This window comes from Adiantum capillus-veneris, chromosome 7, assembly GCF_014529385.1.
Source record: "Adiantum capillus-veneris isolate H3 chromosome 7, ASM1452938v2, whole genome shotgun sequence".
Lineage (NCBI taxonomy): Eukaryota > Viridiplantae > Streptophyta > Polypodiopsida > Polypodiales > Pteridaceae > Adiantum > Adiantum capillus-veneris.
In genome coordinates this window covers 64,151,186-64,166,511 of record NC_140937.1, presented here as the reverse complement: position 1 = coordinate 64,166,511, position 15,326 = coordinate 64,151,186, and positions in this window count along the sequence as shown.

Genomic DNA, 15,326 nt, shown 5'->3' with positions numbered 1-15,326 from the left:
TTGAGCTCTTGTACTTGCCTTTAGAGATCTGTAATAGTAGTCATTCTATCATCAAGCTCGCCTTGAAGAGCATCGATGACCATTTCTAATTCTCTGGATTTAGTACTGCGGTTAAAGGCTGCTGAGCAGAGTTTCTCTGTCATAATTTGCATCTACCTTGCATACTCGTTCACTTGTAGAATGACTTCATCATTGGACTGCCACTCCTCTTGTCTTGCTAGTTCAGATGTGCCAGCAGCCTCTTGTGTTGCTTCTTGCTGTGTTGTTATTGCTGGTGTTTCTATAGAGGTGGTTACTTCCTGGTCATCCTGAGGTTTTGAAACCTCGGCAGTTTTTGGCTGAGCGGAAACAACTTGTGTGGTCTCAACCCTTTCCGTTTTCACGGTTGCAGGTCTTTCCACCTTCTCAGTTTTGGTTACTTCCTCATGTGTAGTGGTTTGCTCCTTTTCTTTATCTTCCTCTTTATCGGTTTCATCTGCCAGCTTGTGAGTTTCCTCGGCTGTTTGTTCTGATGTTGGTTTAGCTTCCTTTTCTTCATGTTGCTCGGCGTGGTCAGTTTGTTGTGTAGCTTCCATTTGGTGGGTGAAATCAGACTCTTTTTCCTTGTCACTCTCGCCCTCTTCAGTAGTCTCTTGGCCTGGTGGTGAAGATGGTGGAGTGGGCATGGGCTGGTCCGGTGGCGGTGAGGTGGGTCGGGGAGATGCCTGGCCTTGCACTTGAGTTGCTGCTTCCTCAGCTTTCTTGGCCGCTTCTTCTGCCTCTTTCAGCCTCAAGGCCTCTGCCTCTTGGTAGATTCTCTCTAAATGATCCTTGGGATCCTCGGCCTCTTTCCTTGAATGATGTTTTGTTCGAGGTCCCTTCAAGCCGGTAGGTACCCTCTTTTCCCTGCGCTTGCCTAGTGCGCTGATACGCCTATTTTTCTCTTTCAAATCTCGCTTTCTTTTGAGCTGGCTCCTCTTGATAGGCAGCCACTGCTTTCCTCTTCATCTCTTCCCTCGTAGCTCTTTTTTCTTCGTTGTCAGAGCTTTCACTGCTATGCTGCTCGGATGAAATGTCATCGGATTCATCACCTGATTTACATGATCACTTACCAGATCTTGCAGATCTTGGAGAGGATGGAGCTACCAAGATCCATGTGTTCTGATCCAGGGCAGGTGGTAGGTTGTCAGCCATGCCGATGGCATGATAGGCTATTCTGGTCAAGACTTCAGGTGCGCCCAAGTAGGTTATATTTCCCTCCTTCTTGGTGGCCTTCAATGTTGTAAACACATATTGCGTGTGGTCCACAGGTTGTCTGATGGTTGACTTCAGAACTTGTGTAAAAGTTGTGGCCACGGCGTGATTTGGTGTCGTGTACCTTGGTGGCCTTTTTTCCAGGAAATGGAAATGTTGGTGGTACAGACGGGCTAGCTCTTCCACCTGCTTGTGGATGAGATCGATTCGTGCACTGCTCGGCTTCTAGATTTTTTTCTAGGGCTTTAGACTAGCTACCGGCCGTACAAAATGCATCATTGATTAGTAAGGAACTTACCCCTCATCTCTCGTGTGAGATAGCGTTGAAAAAGGTCAACTGTAGGCTCCGGAAATGACGCGCGAAAGAAGCCGAAATGCCCTCTCTGCAAAGCTCCAAGTGGAAATGAGGTGGTTTTAGCCTACTCTGGCTATCTATACCCGGACTTCCCGAACCAAATTTCCCCAGATTCCCCCATTAGTCCTATTAGGCCGTGAAATCTATGTTATGCTCAAAAATTTCCCAAATCGGATTCCTGTAGCTCATTTTGCAAAAATTTTGTAGAACTAGGCTTGGCCGCCTAATTTAGGCTTCCCGCTTCCATCTTCTGATTTTGTTGAAAATTTTTGTGCTTGTCCGCCTTTGTCTTTCTGATCACCATCGTGTCGTCCATTTTTCCATCTGAGCTTTCCTGCTAATTATTATTAATTTTTTATCTTTTTATTGGAAAAATCAAAGAAAATAGAAAAATGCTCTAGAAAAGCAAAGTGAAAGTCCAATAATTAAGAAAATCCCTTGAAAAACACAGCTTTATTATTTTTTGTTGGATTTCTCCATTTTTAAGCCTTCCTACTAGCAAAAATGATGAAAATTCCCAAAAAAGGACTATTTTTTATGATTTTCTTATAGTATATATACTATTTACACTCATCGGGAAGATATTATCAGTGAATTTTTCCTTGTTGATGAATTATAAGGGCATTATTAGGTAGTTTTGCAAAAAATCACACGTTAACATAAAACGTTTTCCTCCCTCTTCAAACATTGCCCTTAATTACTTAGTATTTAGTAGTATCCTTCCACCCCTCCTAGATGGCGGTCTCCGGGACGACTATGTGCATGGGTTGAACAATTGTGTCTATGCATAGCCGTGATTGGCTCTACCATGATATGAAGATCAATGCAATTCAACTCAATATATTGTGCAAGAGTTGGGTCTTGAGTAAATAACTCAAGGGTTTCCGATGTCGAGGTTTGTTGCTGGTGTCTTCCAAAGAGAAAATCTTGTAGCCTTTGTGCTCTCTGTTTGATAGTACCATCAAGGTGTTTAAGCACGCTGATTGCTTGAGCTGTTGGGAGCACTTTAGACGGTTGTCGAGCTTTTTCTCACCATTGGTAGCTCGGTCTGCTTGGTGTGCCTGGTTTTTGAGAATCTGTTGAGACTTAACTCGCCACTATTTGATTGGTTTCACGTTGTGTGGAGAAGATAAGTGCTCCTTTTTCTTCCAAACCTTTTTCATGTTAGGTTCCATTATCATAGATGCTAGATTCTTTGGTGAAGTTTTAGGCACCCAGATCTGATTTGGTTTATCCACAAGTTGTGCTTTTGGTACCCAAATTTGTCTGACTCCTTGCATGCTACTTGTAGCATTTGTTTGTCGAGGGGATGGAGAAGATTTGCTTTGTGGATTGGTCCTCTAATTGCATCTTTTCCATTCCTCTTTGCTTGGTGCAATGGGAACAATGAATTGCCCTCCTTTAAGTGATAGCTTTAGCTGATTCGTATCCCAATCTGGTACTGCTTTGTATGTTCGCATCCAAGGAATACCAAGAATCATCGTCTCATTCATGTGTTCATCTGGCAAGCATACAAATTGATGCGGACATGAACATCCATTTCCTACCATGTTCAAGTTGACCACCCCCAATGTTGGAGTCGGATTCTTGTTGCATCCTTTGATTGTCGTTATTCCTGCAGTCAATGCTTGACTTGTTGCTTTCTTGTATGTGGAATAACTGATTGCATTCACTCAAGCTCTTGTGTCTACCAAAGCATTGGTGCTATGATTATTGAGTTGTACTTTGATGCGCAGATCCATTCCATCTAACCAGTTGTCATCTGTTGAAACATTGTCTTTAGGTAATTCACATTGTCCATCATCTAGTTCCAAAGTGTTGATGGGAATCGGTATCTGTTGATTCTTGAGAGCAACTTTACGCTTGAGCACCTGAAGTCTAGCTTCCTCTTGGGCTTCATCAATAACTTGTTGTCGCTTCATATTCCTTTGTTTGGCTGCATGCATTCTCTCTAGCAATTCATTGGTTAGTGGAAAATTGTATTTCTTTAAACGACATCCATTAATCCAATTAGCCATTGGTTCACCCTCTATGGTTGACAATTTTACTGCTCCACTTGGGGATACATCTTCAATGATAAATGGTCCATTTCCCTTTTTCTTAAACTTGGGAATGTGTTGCTTAAGGGAATAGACTAGAACTAAGTCTTCTTTCTTGAAAATTTTGGTGATTAAGTGGGAATCAAAAAACTGTTTTTGTTTCCTCTTTTGTGCATAGATATGAGCTACATTAGTTAGCTTTTGCTCGTTTAGCTTTTCCAAATCTTCAAGTCTTTCTAACAATTCATGTCCAGTCCACTCAAGAGTCTGTGCTACCCTTAAGGTCGGCAATATAAATTCTATTGGCAGTATGGCATCAAGACCATAAACAAGGTTAAAGGGTGTAGCATTTAAAGATGTTTTGAATGAAACTCGATAAGCCCATAGAGCTGCATGGAGCTAATTTGTTATGGATAATCATAAACTCATTAAGCAAATACTCTATTACCTCGTTGAGGAAATGAGTTCTCCGATCACTGACAATCTCTATTGGCAGTCCATACCTTACGAATACATACTCATATAAGAATGCAGCAGTGGTTCTGGCATCATTCTTTTGAGTCGCTTTAGCCTCGGCCCATTTAGTCAAATAGTCCGTAGCTACAATGATATATTGAGCTTGGGTTCTATAAGCAGGTGGCTATATCGGTCCAACAAAATCTATACCCCATTTTGCGAAGGCTCTAGGCCCCATCATTGGTCTTAAGGGCATACTGTCTACCCGTGTTGGAATTTTTGCTCGTTGACAAGCATCACACGTTCGAACATATTCTTTGGCATCTACAAAAAGTGTCGGCCACCATATGCCTGCCATCAAGATTGCTCTTGCGGTGGTCTCACTAGAAAAGTGACCTCCAACTAATCCAACATGTGCTTGTTCTATAATCGGAATATACTCGTTTTCATTTGCACAAAGACGCAAATGTTGATCCTTACCTCTCCGATACAATTGGTTCCCAATAAGAGCATAGTCTCTTGCTTCCGTTTCAATTTCTCTTTGACGGCGTTTACTCGTATCCTCAGGAAATGTTTGGCTCGATAAGTAAGTAACCAGATAGTTACTCCACTTAGGAACATGTGACATTTAAAACAATGTTACATGAGGAATGGTTTTTGTTTCTGACATTGAGGACAATCTCTTACAAAAGATCAAACATCTCTCCTCATAGTCAGCCAAAAATACTCCAAGTCTTAAGATTCGTTGCATAGTTTGGTCTTCCGCAAAGTGAAGTCCTACTATGGTAACATGTGCTTGACTTACGTATTGATCTCTTTCTTCAGGATTAATGCATAAAAGCAATATTCTGTCTCGATTTCTTTTATATAGCCTCTCAGCTAGTAATTGATACGTAGCCGATTGCTCGATTAAATCAACTGTGATAGGAAGTGGTGAATCCACTTGAGCTATTGTCATTAATGACAGAATTTTTTCCGCACATCTAGGTATCATTTCCACGGAGAACAAATAGGCATCTGGTAGATCATCATCTACCCCTTTAGGTGATTCCCCTGAAACAATCCTGGACAAATGATCTGCTCGTTGATGTGTAGTGCCTTTTTTAACAACCACAGTGAAATCAAATTCGAGAAGAACCATCGGTAATATCCACAATGTAGATGAACCATCGGTAATATCCACAATGTCCCATGAAGGCTTGTACCCCTTTGACTGTTGTTGGTCTAGGCAAATCAGCAATGACATGAATCTTTTCAATATCAATAGCTATGCCATTTTTCGACACTATATGTCCAAGAATTTTCCCTTGTCTTCCCATGAATGTGCACTTTTCTTGGTTTAAGCAAATCCTGTAAAGTCTACAATTCTCGAATACCTTTTTGAGGTGTTCAAAATGATTAGCTTGGATTGACGAATGTATGCATAAATCATCCATGTATACTTCCAAATTTCCAAAGATACTCTTTGAAAGCATGGCTCATCAATCTTTGAAATGTGGCTGGAGCATTAGTTAACCCAAACGGCATAACCCGATAGGCAAATATACCCCATTCTGTTGCAAAAGCAGCCATCTAAGAATCTCTAAGCTTCTTTTCCTGCCACTCGTTCTAAAACGTTCTCCGTTATCAGAAGAGGAAAGTTGTCTCTAATGGTAGCTGCATTAACTTTTTTGAGATTAACGCACTCGTAATTTCCCATTCTTCTTTGGTACTACCACAATTGGGGACACCCAATCAGTGTGTTCAATTTCGTAACTGAATTCATATTCCTTTAGTTTTTCAATCTCTTCTTATCTTTCTGGCAAATGTTTCGTTATAAGTGTATGGTCTCTGTCTACTTGGTTTCGCATCATCTCTCATGGGTATGGTATGTTGGCAGATTTCTGGATCAACACCCTTGAGATCTTTGTAAGACCAAGCAAAGATATCCCGATATTCCTTCAGCAAACTTAACAAAAGCTTTTCTTCTTCTTCTGTTAGGTCATTTGCAATGTAATCCGGCCTAGGCTCTTCTCCTAGTTCAGCCAAGTCTACCCTTTTAGCGTTTTCAGGTCCTTCGTAAGACTCGCCTTGTTTCTGTAGTTTCCTAATAGGTTGTTCGATTATGATTTTCCGATCTTGGAGAGTATACTTTTTGTAATGGGATGGAACATGCATTACATCCTTCCCATCCTCTTCCGTGGTTTCCATTTCGATGGTGTATATCCTCTTCCGTGGTTTCCATTTCGATGGTGTATATCTCCTTTAGAGCTTTTTTCAACTCTTGATATTTCTTTTTCCGCTCGACTCTGGTCATGAGTGGTTTTTTATCCTGATGTTCTTCTTGAGTACCCTTCCTTGTTATTCTCGATGTCTGAGATATTTTTGAGTTTCCGTTCGAAGGATATCTGCCAGTTATTTTGTCCTTGACACAATCTTTAGCATCTAGCTGCATCAGGAATTGTGTTTTACTGGAGACTGATGGCATAGGTTGTGCTTTCACAATTTTAGTGTCCCTCGTTCTTCTATACCATTTTTGTCTTCTTAATTTTTGGTTTCGAAAGTCAAAAAACTTTTCATCCCTTCCCCTTAAGAGTAGTTGAGCTCTCGTATGTTCTTTTTTGGATCCCGAATCTTCGGAGGTATCTGAGTGTTCATCCAACTTATCAGTTGCATCGTAATAGAGGTTAGAAAAGACTTGTTAAGCTTTCATCAAGTCCTTTCTTTCCTCATCCTTGTTTTTCTCGATGTTAAGGACTGACATCATTTGGATGGGAATTATGTCATAGCCATCCTCATTGCAAAATTGAGTAGGCATAGACGTATTCACACATACATCCATTGTCACTAAGATTTGAGTCCACTCAAATGGTTCGAATAAATGCTCTGGGAAGGGTTCAGGTATGTAGGCTTCGTCTGTACAGTCCCTTTCTAGGATACATTCCTCTCGTATCAAGCTTCCATTTTCTGAAGCTCCGCACATCCAAATAGGAGTGTCTTTGTTTAGCCAAGATGGAAGTTTAGTTTCAACCGAGAAACTAAATCAAACTCTTGGATGGGTGTTTTCAAGACGTCTCTATAGGTGTGGTTCTTTAGATTGACCCTTGTTATAGATCCCACCTCCTTTAAGTACAGATAGTCGTTTCCCCAATCTTGGATAAGTTGTACCTGTCGCATGAAAGGTCTTCCCAATATGATTTCATAGTTGAGTTTTTTCCCAAAGTCTACTATGGCAAGAGTGTGTTGATATTAAATTCCACAGGAGTTGACTATCACTTTTTCTAGCAACCCTAGCGGTCTTTCAATGTGTCCGTCAGCCAACTGCAATTTCATTCACGTTTGTCTAATGGCTGGCTGTCCCCAGGATTCCCATACTGCTTTAGTGGCTATGGCTATGCCAGCTCCACTATCCAGTATTTCCATGGTTTCAATGTCATTATATTTCACTGGGAGGGTAGTGTTTCCTTCTTCCCCTTCATAATATTCTCCGACCTTGTTCATAGGAACTGATTGTATCTCTTTGTATTTTGTTTCATTTTTTGAGTTTCCCAGATTCTTAGAGGTTAACCCCGTTATCCCCACCTTTTCTAGGGTTTTCTGTAAATCATTCCATAAGTATGGCCTAAGTTTCAACAGTTCTCCCAAGGTAAGAGTGCATTGTATAGGTGTAGACATGATTGAATGAATGTTGTCTACTTCTAGGGTCTGTTTGGGTCTTTTTACTTGAGTGGTCTTACAAATGATGGATTCATCTTCGTTATCTCCCAAGTAAGAAGGTAATGTTTTTAATGTCATCGGTTTAGATATTCCTGAAGCCTCTGACCCGCAATCCCCGTACAAGGATTGTATATCCATGTTTATATCACATGGTAGGTTATCCAACCAGACTTCCTCTATAGGAGCTGACTTTAAAGTTAGGCTCCCATCATTGATCTCCCTTACCTTTTCCCATAAGTGTCCTGGCCAGTCTTCCTCCACGAATGGAATTCCGTCTAAGGCATCTTCACTGTCCGGCACCATGAGCTCTGGTTCATTTGTTTCAAGGTGGGGTTCGGCCACCACATCGGATTTTTCTTTCGTTTCTTCTACCGCCCGCTCTTCCGATTTTGCAATACTTTCAAGCTTAGGTTTCTGTTTATCCAACATTTCCTGCATGATTCTTACCAAATTTTGTTAAGCTTCCACCTTAGCTGCTTCCATTTCTGGAGATGGATAGTTTTTCCATTTGTTTTCCATGTTTTGGCTTGCTCTAAGCCCTGCTTGGTAGGCTTCCAAGGCAGCATTGATAGACTCAAAAATTTTATCAACCAGAATGGATCCTCCAGATTTCACAGTTGTTTCCTTAAATTCACTGCCAGTTTCTTTCAACTTATCCTGGGCTATAATTTTTTCTTTCTCTTCGTTTTCAACCCGTTGTTTTTGTTTTCTCATCTCATATCTTTTGCTTCTGCTCCTTTTGATTCTTTGAGAAGAAACTTTTGTGTTCTCCGAATCATCAAAGGAATTGTGTTTCTTTTTCTTTGCCTGTGCTCTAGTGATTACCTTGATTGGAACAATCGGTTCGCTCTGTGATGAGCTACTAGGCATCACTTGGACTACGTTGACTACAGTTTTTCCCTTGTTCAAAGGATTCTTAGGACAATCTTCCAAAAAGTGTCCTCCTTTTTTGCAACATTGTATGCAATAGTCTTCTATTCGTTTGAGGTTTTTGTCAGGCTCTGGACATTCGTTCTTCCAATGGTCATCAGCACCACAGTTATGACAGTTTCCTATTATGGGCTTCATCATAGGTCTTCCCATAGCAGGTCTGACACCTTGATTAGCTACATAATACATTGGTGCGAGCTCTGGTGGAGCATAAGTCATGGTTTCCTCCGTTGGTGGTGGGTGTGGAATATACCAATCTCCCTCTACCATTATTGTAGATGGACTAGGCTCTGCATAGGGTGTAACACGCACTAATGCTTGCTCATCTATGACTCCTTCTGAGTGCATGTGCTTTACACGAACCGCATTATGTCCTGGATAAGGAGGTTTTTGTCCCAACACAGGTTGAGGTCTCTCCATACCCATTGGTGGTCTTTGAGCTTGAGCCATATTAGGATGATATCTGTACATGGGTTGTCCTTGTGGCCTCATGGGCACGTACTGAACATTCCCATCATACTTTGGTCTGAAGTAGCACTAGTGGGACTCGTGGTTGGTCCATTAACCCTCGATTGCACACCATTTTTGTGGCCTAATTGGTTGTCCTTGTGGGGATATCCCCTGTCTTGGTCCTCTCATAAGTGTTTTTTGCATATTGTTCATCATGTCATTCATCCTTTTTAGCATATCTTCTATGGCTGGGAGTGGTGCCGCAACAACCGTTCGCACTTGTGCGGGTTTGGTGGATGCAATCTTCTCTCTTGGTTATCCTTAGGGACATCCTCTTCATTAAATATCTCACAATTGTCTCCTAGGTCGATAGCATCAGACACACACACCTCTAGGGTTGTATGCTTTTTACTATAGAGTATAGCATGAAGTTCTTTGTTTAGCAGTCCCTCCAGAAACAATGAAACAAGTCGCTCCTCTGCAGGTATCTCCATCTCTGGTCATCTTTCAATGTATTGTTTCATTCGAGTTGCACAATCCCTAACAGACTCATCATGTTTCTGTTTAAAGCTGTAGATTTGAGCTACCGTATTATGTTTAATCCTCGTTTTAGAACAAGCAGCTACAAATCCTTGAGCTCATGTATTCAAATCCATGATTGACCTTGGTGGAATGTTTTGGAACCATGTCAAAGCTTTTCCTTCTAATGTCATTCCAAAGCCCTTGAATTGAGTATGGAAGTCGAATATACGCTCTACTCTTAGCACTTGCTTAAAGCTTGCTAAGTGGTCATATGGATCCCCTGATCCACTATATTTTTTGACCGATTTTTGGAAATCAGCTGGTCTGACACGTCTATTTGGTTCAAGTCCAGGTCTTCTAGGAGTTGGTCTTGTTCCGAGTCCTTCAAACCAGTTTGTCGGAAATAGTGACTCATGTAGCCCTGGGCTGGTCTTAGTGTCACCCATTTTTCTCCGTGATGAGGTGGTTTCTGGTTTCTTCACATTACTCGTAGATGATCTCTCACAATGTTCGTCTCTTGGAGTGGTTTTTGGTCCTTGACCCAATATCCAATCCCGTATGGAATACCCCTAGTATTTGGTTTGTTCTACCTCTTCAGGAGTCATCATAACAAAGTTGTTGTTATAACAATCCCTAAACAAGTAAGTTGGTAGCTCCGCAGATCGCTTATCTTTGATTGTGAAGATATAGATGATCTTCATGGCCGTTAATTGTCCTAGTCTAGCATGAGAAGTCCACAAAAGATCTTTTATGTTTCTATCTTCCCAAAAATAGACTCCGATCCTAGGGTTATCCGTACTAAGTCGTTTCAAGGGCTTCATGTCTACTTAATCGTATCCCTCAAATTTCAAAGTTGGTGGTCCTTCTTTTGCTGACATATATGGGATTATAGTGTTTACTTCTAACCCCCATTTGTCTATCACATGAGGATTTTCAACCTGTACATATTGAGTTCCGTTTCGATCCATGTACATTTTTCCTTGCTTCTTGGCCCTAACTTCTTCTTTGAACCATGATCATCAATGCCATGATCATCAATGCCGAATAGCATACTCTTCATTAGGATCCAAGTAAATATGGGCTCCATGACGATTAGTCTTGTAAAAAGAGAGTATATGCTTGTAGCGCATTGTTGTTCCGGTTTTCGAGTGAGTCGAGTAAGAAGACATTTCGGATGTTGAATCTAAAAAAGTGTCCGAGACTTCCTCAGGAATTGTGTGCAAGAAATTGCCTTGATTTACGCTTTCTTCAGTGGATACTCTACTAGTGTTTTCTCCAAATAGGCTTTGATTTCCTATTACACGACCGGATGTAAGGTTCATATAGACTTATGAAGCCTTGGATACAGTACTCACCTTAGATTGACTTGTAGTCAATTTTCAATTGACTCAATTACAACTTCCTGTCAAGGCACCGATTCCTCCTCTACAACCTAATTCCTGTACAAAATTTATCAAATTAGCTATTTTTCTATAAGGACAGTAGAGCTCTTGAGAACTCCAGTGATTGGTCTCTGTATTTTATTTCAATTCGTGCTATGGAAGTTGAAATTTTGACTTTCAGATTCAGCTTAGCAAAATCAAAGGTTTAATCTGCAATCTATAAATTAAGTGTATCTGTACCAATTTTGATCCAATTGAACCCAAAATTTCCCAGTGGCCTTATTTTATACTGGTCTAATACTGTATAAGCCCAAAAGTCAAATTTGAAGTCGCTGGATAGCAAAAGTAAATAATCGCGATTATTTACTTTTGTCACTTTTTTGCACTTTCTGGATTGGTCTGGCAAGTATATAACTTGTTAAAGCCCTTGGGCAAGTTTCATCAAGTTTGGACAAACTTTGATCAAGTTTACCCACTATTCCATGTCCGTCGACTCTGATTTCGAGAATCTGGCTTAAGTCTCACTTTTGTGGTCCAAATTTCACCAAAATTGATTTGTGGGGTCCAATTGATGTGCTTGACCTTGTGGTATACTCAAATTTGCAAAATCACCAAGTTTTGAAGCAAATGTAAATAATCACTATTATTTACTTTTGATAATTTTTTGCAAATTTTTGTCCCAACTTTGACACAGATCTATTAAGCACCTCATGTTAACATCACTAGCCAATTTTCATCAAGTTTGGACAATTTTTGGTCAAATGGTCATCAATTATCTGTCCGCAAACTAACTTTGCAATTTTTGTCACAGTTTTCACTTGAGTGATCCAAATTTTATCAAATTTGGTATTTGGACTTATTAAAACATGGTAAAGCTAGTGGTATGCCAACTTGGTCAAAAAAGTTCAAAAACACGGCAGATGTGAATAATTGCGATTATTTACTTTTGTCAAATTCTTGCAATTTTTTGGTCAACTGAGCATATACACATGTTTATCACATCAATATAAGCCTATGAATTAACTTTCAACAAGTTTGGATAAATTTTTCCTCTATTCACACTCAAGATTCAAAAGGTCAACACAAACTTTAGTTTTCACCCAGTTTTTTGCCAGTTTAGTGATCCGAATCTCTTGGGCCTTTACAAAAGTTGTTTGTACACATGCAATGAGTTAATAGTATAAGCCTTGGCCAAATTAAAGTAAAAAGTTAATAATCGCGATTATTAACTTGAGGCTTGAAATTTGAAATTTTCTCAAGGACAGTCCTTTTATGATGTGTTTTAAGCATATGAATCAAGTCAAAACTTAGTTTGGCCTAAAAAGTCAAGAAAAAGTAAATAATCTGAGTTTTGATCAAATTCTTGAAATTTTTACCTTGAAGTGTCCTTGAGCTTATCCACTGGTTCACACAACTCTTAGGCTTACTCCCCAGTTGGATTGAGTGAATTTGAGTCTTTTCGTGCTATTTTTAGCCGTAGACCTGAAATTCTACAACCTTACATAACAACTCACACTTGATTCTTTCAGAAAGAGCAATGCTATGAAATCCACCTTAGATCCTACTTACTCTACTCCTAGTTTCTCATGCAATGGGGTTGTGGAAAGTGTCCACAAACACTCGTTTTCTTGTGTTTTTTAGAGTCTTGATCTTAAGACTTGTTTCGTATACCAATCATTCTCCAAATCCTAATATAAAGCTACAATCCTACAATCCTAAAGGTACTCAGCAAGTACGATTACTTCCAAGCTACCTCTACACAGCAAAAGACGACAATCTTAAGCTATGCGGTTTCTAAAAGAGAGTTTTGAACTCTAAGTGAACCTAGAGGAATTTAAAGGACAATTACACAAGATGCTCATGTTTTTCGCTAGTTTAGGTCTCTTCCATCCCCGGCAGCGGCGCCAAATGTGGGACGCATGTCTTACCTCACCATCCTATCTTATTGCAGTATTAGCGAGAACCACAATTAATTTTTCAAACCATGGGACGAAGCTGACTCGACTAGTGCATAGAGGCTACAAGAGGTTGTCAATCTCTTGGAAAACAACTAACAACTCGCATCTAACTCAAGCTACACTCAAGTGACTGAAATCACCAAAAGCCAATCGCTCATCGGCAAGCAAATCACATCCGTTACAGCATCAAATGACATCCAAACGTAACAAAACTTCTAGGACAACTTTATAAGACCTAAGCACACATGCCTATGGTCTCAAATCCCATTTTAGGTCAAGTTCCAAAATCGCGATTATTAACAGCAGTGGATTTTTGACCTAGTCATTTTCAACCCAGAATGCATCTAAATGCTTAGCAATGATGCCCCAATACCCCGCCTATGCTTAGTTTTCATTCTAAAAGTGTAAATAATTGCTAGCTATGATGAGATTAGGCCACGGGTCGGCGACGCCAACAGCTACGAAATACTGTGAATGGCTTACGTCAATGCGTAGAGCTCTTACCTGCAGTTGCAATGCAACAAACGCATTCGCAATGTGACAACCAGAGAGGGAGTAGGAAGCGCGAGAAGGAGAGAAGTGAGTGCCGTTAGCTCACGCTGTGTATTTCGTATCCAAAAACTTATAAAAAACTTACAAAAATTGGCTTTATACCTTAACCAAGGTTTTTGGGTGGTCAAAAGTAATAATCTGGAGTTCTACCAAAGCTCGGAATTGAATGGTTGATACAATCTGGAAGCTTGTAGCCCCGGCTCATTAATTACAAGGTTTATCAAGAAAACAGGAGTTACAATATTCTCGATTTATCAAAATAATAATTGCTTTTACAAGGAGAACTCCGAAAAATGGTGTCCATGTTAGCTTGTTGCTAACAAGAAGTAATTCCCAAACAGTAGTAAGAGCCAATGAAGTCACGGATAGACATTTTCAATAAGCCAAAAAAATCCAAGGAAGGATAGAGTCCTCACCTACATCCATCCAAACAAGACAACAGATACGTTAGCCTTGGATGTGTTTAATGGACTATATCAGTTGTTATCGATGTCCAACTTATAATATTTTAACTTAAAACTACTGTCCAAAGTGCTTATGTATTCTAGTTCTCTACTGTTTTGAGAATCTTTCTTTTAATTATGAAAGTATTTATAGATATGGTTTCTATCTAGCCTCATTTTTTAAATTTTACGTAATAGCATACATATGATTCTAGATCAAAAGGCCACGACCCCTTTTGATCCTGGTGTCATATCCCCCAAGAAATCTATAGGTCAATTTTTTATATTTTCAAATTATATTGCCTGATTTTTTAACGAACTTTTGTCTTGTTTTTCCAAGTACCATAAGTCATAAAATGTCTCCAAATCCACAGCTTTAGAACCAAAAATATATACCATTAATAGCTTCAAGGTAGCCAACTTGGCTAGGCAAAGCCAAATCCTATATGGAATCTACCATACCACAATTAGTATGCCAATCTAGTCAAGTTATCCTTATGTTAAAAATGCTACAATATCAAAGGTTACCCCATTACCACACTAGTAGCTTGGTAAGGCCTTCTGTTTTTAGAAAAAACAAGAGTAACATCATGGTATGCAGTCAATCAGACAATGAGTCATCCCTTGGTGTTCAGTAGTACAAAACCTCCATCTACTTTTCAAGGGTAAACTACACCAACCTAAATTTTTAAACCCACTAGTTTTTTGGCAGCATGAAGCATGGACAGAGAGTTTTCGACAGAAACCAAAAGAATACACTGCCAAGATGGCTAGTACAAAAATAGCCTTAACCATGAGCTAAAACATCATTAATGTGGGATTTTTATCAAGGTAGAAGGTGAAAAAAATATGCAAGTGAGAAAGTAATTAGTGGCGCAAACCCATGTCAAAGAGATGACGTAGACGAACTGCTAATCAAACCAATAAATGGACGTTACCACCATTAACCACTAAGTTCAAGCATGCTTTTCAAGGTATTGCAAAAAAAAACATAGCCTTTTAACCAACCTGAGATGCGTTCTTGTGTTCCACCATCTCCATTGCAAGATATTACGTAGTTGTTCAAGCACTCAGAAGCGTTCACTTTTTATGCGCTCACACATAGAAAAAACAAATGCCAAGGCTAAGTGAGGGGGAACCCCTCACGTGGTTTATAAATATCAGTTCTCGTACACGTTTTGAGGAGTATTATTCAAAACGAATCGTAACCATTGTGTTATCATGAGAGGATGCTCAAGCGGCAGCCACCACCTTAACCCAAGGGGGGAGAGAGGGCGGGGGGGGGGGGGGGGGGGGGGGGGGGGGGGGGG